Raw genomic sequence first — 6,395 nt, 5'->3', positions numbered from 1 at the left:
ATGACAATGTCACATTTTCATTATCAGTCACAAGAAATAGAACTTATATATTTTCAAAGAAGCAAATGAACATACTGGAATGAAAATATAATAACAGAAAGAGAGAATGCACAAGCAGGATTTTACTTCATATTTGAGGCAAATGAATAAGAGCCAAAAATAATGCTGAAGAGAGATCAATAGAGATTATATAATCCAAAGAACAGAGAAAGAAAGAAGAGAAATACACAGAAACTTATAGACTTTTGGGACACACTTAAGCACAGCAACATATGCAAAGTAGAAGTACCACATGAAGAAGGGAAAGGTTCAGTGGAAAATATTCATAAATAATGCCCCAAACATCCCATAAACTATTTTAAAAACACTAATTTATATATTTTATAGGTTCTATAAATTCTTAGTTTAGGTTAAATACAAAATGTTCCAAACAGAGACACAATAATAATAGGTTGAAAGCTAAAGAAAGAAAATTATAAGACACAAAGACAAAAACAAGTAACCACATATAAGGGAACTCAGATAACATTAATAACTGACTACTCATTAGAAACAATGCTGCCCCTAATGCAGTGCTATGTCATACTCAAAGGACTGCAAGAAAAAAGTGCCAACCAAAAATTCTTTATACTACAAAATCATCTTTAAAAAAAATGGTGAAATAAGGACATTTCTAAACAAACAAAAACAGAAAATTATTGCTAACTAACCTGCCTCACAATAAATTCTAAAGAAAGTTTTCCAGGCTAAAAGTAAATAAACACAGGAAGCAGTGTGAACCTGCGTAATATAAAAGCGCACCTGAATTAAAAATTATGTAATTTTAACAGATAATGTAAATTCATATTTATTAAACTTTCTTAATAAATTTAAGAAGCAAGTATATAAAGCATATATATAGTTGCCACGCTGAACATTTAACTTATATATATGTAATATATTTGTCAATAATAGCACTAAGTAGCTATGTGGATGCAAAACCCTATTGCAGTAAGGCATGACACCAAGATGAGCGGGAGATCGGGAAGGATGGTGGGCAGGAGAAGAGGAATGTGGATCAGTGAAGGTGACTCCACAGGGACTTGCGACCAATAACCCTGCTGCCTCTAGCACAGCCTCAGCCTCTTGGAGTTGATGCAGCCAGGGCTGCCCACTGCTGCCTGGCAAGTCCAGGCATTGAGCAGACAGGAGGGTGGCCCTTCTCAACCATGCTCCTGGTGAAAATCAAACACTAATGCTCTGAGATATCTAAGGTAAGGTACTCAACTGTGTGGGGTACTGCATAAATTGTAAAACAATGCAATAAAGTGGCAGAGTTTCAGGAATCCGCCCCACCTCTACACAGAAATATGTCTTCTTTTCCCATAGCAGAAAGCTAGTGTTATACACAGGTCAAAATAGTAAAATGTTCAACACATAGACCATTAACAACTTCAGTTTTTGTCAAGAGGAAATGGGTGACGTGGTAAAAAGTTCAACATTTTCACTTGGCCCAGTGACGAAATGGTGACTGAGGGTAAACCCAAAGGGATTAGATAATGAAAGTAAAGAAAACTTGTCCCTATATTTGCTTTTAGTCAGGTGCCCCAAAAGTGAAGTAGGAGCAAAATTCAAATTTTCCCTTCTGAATGCCAAAAGGGAAGAAACAAAAGCAATGGAAAGCCAAAGAGCATATCAATTCATTCAAGGGAAGGACTAAGATTTTAAAAATTATTTAGAGGGGAACTTTAGCTTGACAAAGCTAATGGTCTTCTACCAGATAACAAGCTCACATTATTTTTTGAGGTGAGTGTGGTCCAAGATTCAATAAACAAATCAGGACATACTAATACAAATACTTTGAAGGTGGCTGAGTGTCAGGTAGGAGAAGATGTAGGTAATCTCGGGGAAACACAATATTTACAGACTGCAGTTTTTTGTGACAGGACAAGAATTTAAAGCTCACAAATCTGCTTGTACCTCCATCTCCTGTTTTTAGTGCCATGTTTGAACATGAAATGGAAGAAAGCATAAAGAATCGAGTGGAGATAAATGATTTAGACCCTGATGTTTTTAAAGAAATGATGAGATTCAATAACACAAGGAAATAAGTAAACCTTGACAAAATGGCTGACAACTTGTGGGCAGCTGCAGGCAAACATGCACTGGGAACAGTTGAAGGTGATGTGTGAGGAAGTTTTGTGTAGCAATACCTCAGTAGAAAATGTTGCTGATACCCTTGTCCTTGCAGATTTGCACATTGCGGAACAGTTGGAAGCACAAGCATAGACATTATTAATAGTTGCATTGTACTTTGACAACTTGGATGTAAACATTAAAAAAAACAAAAACAAACAAACAAAAAACCCGGAATGGCAACCAAGCAACCGCTGTAATGGAAACATCAAGGTGGAAGTGCATAATTCAGTCTCACCCTTACTTAGTAGCAGAAGCCTTCTGAGCACTAGCATCTGCACAGTGTCCACAGTTTGGCATTCCACACAAATGGCTAAAACAGTTCTAAATCTTCCGTGAACAATTGAAAAATGGAATTGATTTTTAGTCATTCAAGTCTAGAAGGATTCTAATACAAAAACCTTAAGGAAGAGTTGTTTCTGTTATTTGGTCCACAGAACAGAAGCTGAAAAAAACATATTACTTGCATTTTAGGTGGATAATTAATGGTTTATTCTTCAGTTTTAAGTTAGACTGATTAATTCACTTCAAGGCCTAAAATTATTTTCAGTGACTTCTCTTGTTTGTATAATAATGCTTTAATTTTCTTTTATTTTGCCTTATCATTTTGACCAATGTTATGCAGGATTATATAAACTAGCTTTATAATGGAGTAAGAATGATAACTAAAGATATTAAGTTTCAAAAGGATATTTTATTTTGAAAAGGAAAAATGAAAATTATAAGATTTGTCCTAGCTGTCTCAAGGTTTAAGATTAAATTATCTTTAAAAGCACTCATATTAGAGTTTACCAGTAATGTCTTCAATCTAAGTTCTATAAATATGAGCGAACCCACATACCTTCCCAGTAAGTTACGGCAAAACACTACTTCAATTCTAGTTAATTATTCATTTCAAGGAGCAAATAAACAATGAGTTGGCCCAGATTTTTATTGAAATTTGTGATGTTTATCTTGTATGTTAACTGTACCACAAAGTGTGGGTTTATCTAAGTTTACAATGATTGAGAAACGAATGAAGTTAAAACATCATGATGGAAGCATATATTGTGTGAAAGTAATTTTTTAAATTTATAGTGAACTACATTTATATATACATGTTAAGGGTAAGGATGACCAAATGTAAATTTAATGAGTGTACTAATTAACAAAGAAATATATATACAATTTCACTTTTACTGTGTAACTTTGGTATGCTGATTGGTACATATTTATTTTTGCTTTTGAGAGAATTAATAAAGCAGAATTAGTTGTGTCTTAATATTTGAAAGAAATTTTTAGAAGGAGGCAACTGGGATGTTTGTGATAATACATAAGAAAGATATTCTTGATTGTATTAAATGGTTTTGAATTGCAGAGATTCATTATCAAATTTACTCCTGTTTTTCACACTTTGGAAAATACACCTAACAATAAATGAATCTTGGATAGTCCACTCACCTTCAAAACCTGAACTGAAGGCTGAGGCGAGTGGATCACTTGAGGTCAGGAGTTTGAGACAGGCTTTGCCAACATGGTGAAACCCTGTCTCTACTAAAAATACAAAAACAAACAAACAAACAAACAACAACAACAAAAAACAGGCATGGTGGTGGATGTCTGTAATTCCAGCTACTTGGGAGGCTGAGGCAAGAGGCTTGCTTGAACCTGGGAGGCAGAGGTTGCAGTGAGCCGAGATCGCACCATTGCACTTTAGCCTGGGCAACAAGAGTGAAACTTCATCTAAAAAAATAAAAACAAACAAACAGAAAAAAAAAACGAGAGAGAGAGAACCGATACTTGCCTGTGTGAGATACAAAAAAAAAAAAAAAGAGAAACCTTAGAGTATATCAGGTCACACACCATGAGCATCCCCATGCACCTCTTATTTCTTCTTTGTGTTTCAGTCACTGTACTAATATTGTGGATTATATTGAAATTCTGTTTAATATGAACAGTTATAAACTACAATTTGGAAAATGAAGAATGACACCAAATGTTAACTTGAATTTATAGGAACAAAAAAGAATGGTAATGAGGAGGTGCAGTGTGGCATTTTGGTATTATCATGATATTGGAGGCAGGTAACAGATATCAACAAATTCTGCCCTGTCATTTAGTACTTTTGTTTACAGGATTACTGAGTGGTACACACTACAAATGTTACCAGAGAGGAGTTATGTTTTAATGGGTAACTTCACTAGCACAATAACAAGAAGTAGTTATTGAAGAAAATCTGAAACATTTCATGGAGTTTAGGCTTCCCATGTAATCTGGGCCTTTTTACTTCCCCTAATATTGAAATAGACCTATTCAGTACATTGTTCAGAGGGCTATTCAGAGAGTGGAAACCCAAGGCTCACCCTCCCTGAGTCTAAGTACCCACTCAGCCAGGTAGATTTAGAGAAATAGAAAAACCAAACTGCCTTGGTGACTGGACTTTGCTAACGTCTGAAAGAAAGAAGTAACAGAAAGGAGGGAGATCTGAAGTAAATTCTATGCAGTATAAAATATGCCCCAAAGGACTTTGCTTCTAACACATACATTGATACTACCTCCCACCTGTGAAAGAAGGGGGATATAAGCAGGAGTCAACACCAGGCACAGTGGCTTATGCCTATAATACCAGCACTTTGTGCGGCCTAAGTGGGAGAATCCATTGAGACCAGGAGTTTGAGACCAAACTAGATGACTTAGAGAGAGCCCATTTCTAAAAATAAAATAAAACATATAATAGCAGGACATGGAGGTGAATGTCTGTAGTGTTAGTTACTCAGGAGGCTGAGGCAAGAAGATTGAGCCCAGTAATTTGAGGTTGAAGTGAGCTCTGATTGCATCACTGCATTCCAGCTTCAGAAACACAATGTGACCCCTATCTGGAAGAAAAAGGAGGGGGAGGAGGAAGAAGAGGAGCAGGAGGAGGAGGAAGGTGATGTGGAAGAGGAGCAGGGAACTGCAGGGAGGAGAAAGGTAGGTTCCCGGCAAGGGGTCCACCCCTGCCTTATGTCTAGGGACCTAGGTGAGGACAGGCACTCTTGCTTTCACGCACAAATGTTGCATTTCCCAAGACCACACTGCCCTGTCACGCTCCCATCATGTGCCTATAAAAACCCCTGAGACTGTAGCAGGCAAGCACACAAGTGGCTGGACGTCAAGAGGACTGGATTAGCAGAAGAAGAAACAAATGGCTGGATGACAAGAGGACGTCCAGGGGAGCACACAGGCAGGCCATTAACTGTCAGAGCAACGCGGAGTTTGGCTGGGGTTGTTGGAGAGCAGCCTGACTCCAGGGAAAAACCGTCCCCTTTCTGGCTCCCTGTCTGCTGAGAACTACTTCTACTCACTAAAACCTTGCACTCATTCTTCAAGCCCACGACGATTCCAGTCTTCTGATACACCAAGGCAAGAACCCCCGATCCTGTAATAAGGCAGGTGTCTAATTGAGCTGACTAATACAAGCCAACTAGGGACTATTAAACTAAAAGAGCATCGCATACCATGCAGAAGGAAGCCAGGCAGGAGGAAAGGTTCAGATGCTTCTTCCAACATAAAATATAGTAATAACTAACTTTCTAGTATGTACAACACAACTTTGATATTCGAATATTTAAAACGCAGTTTTTAGTTTTATATCCTGCATAGCACTCTTGTAATCACCTTTACTAATTTTTTTGATGCAAATCTGTAGTTACTTTTACAACTCAGATAGCAAGTAGATGATGAAAGCTTGTAGATTATATTCTAGTTTATGAATATTGCTTGGTAATTCCAAAATCAGTACCACATTTTAGTACTAGGCATGTAATACATGGCTTAGCTATAGCAGACCATATTAACCAATGCTTTCAACGCTTTGGATTGTACCACTGAAGAGTTAACAGACAGCAGAATGAAATTTAGCATCATCACAATTTTGGAACATTTTCAACAGTCTTATTATTAATGAACTGACAATCAGTCTTTTCTACATTTAAATAATTTCCAGCAGTAGCAAATGTGATATTATTCTGGATATATGGGGAAAAAAGTCAGTTGAATTTTTTTCTTGGAAAAAGTGCTGAATAATTTGTAATTGGAAACAAATTATATGTGCTTTTTAAGGAGATTAATGCATTTCTCAGACATAGATGATTGATAGATTTGCTTTCTTTGTAAATCATCAGGTATGAGAATGTAAGTTATGAAACAAGTGAATATAAGTGGACTCACTCCCATTTCATTGCTTTAGAAATGAAAAGTTT

At 36.7% G+C, this 6,395-nt stretch overlaps 1 pseudogene; it reads left to right on the top strand.

Moving 5' to 3' along the window:
• The first annotated feature begins 1,503 nt into the window (after nt 1–1,503).
• LOC126954429 (speckle-type POZ protein-like) lies at nt 1,504–2,503 on the top strand (annotated as a pseudogene).
• Nucleotides 2,504–6,395: the final 3,892 nt, after the last annotated feature.

This window comes from Macaca thibetana, chromosome 5 (genome assembly GCF_024542745.1).
Source record: "Macaca thibetana thibetana isolate TM-01 chromosome 5, ASM2454274v1, whole genome shotgun sequence".
NCBI classification, from domain to species: domain Eukaryota; kingdom Metazoa; phylum Chordata; class Mammalia; order Primates; family Cercopithecidae; genus Macaca; species Macaca thibetana.
The sequence above is the reverse complement of the archived record's forward strand: the minus strand, read 5'-3'. Positions and strand labels throughout refer to the sequence as shown.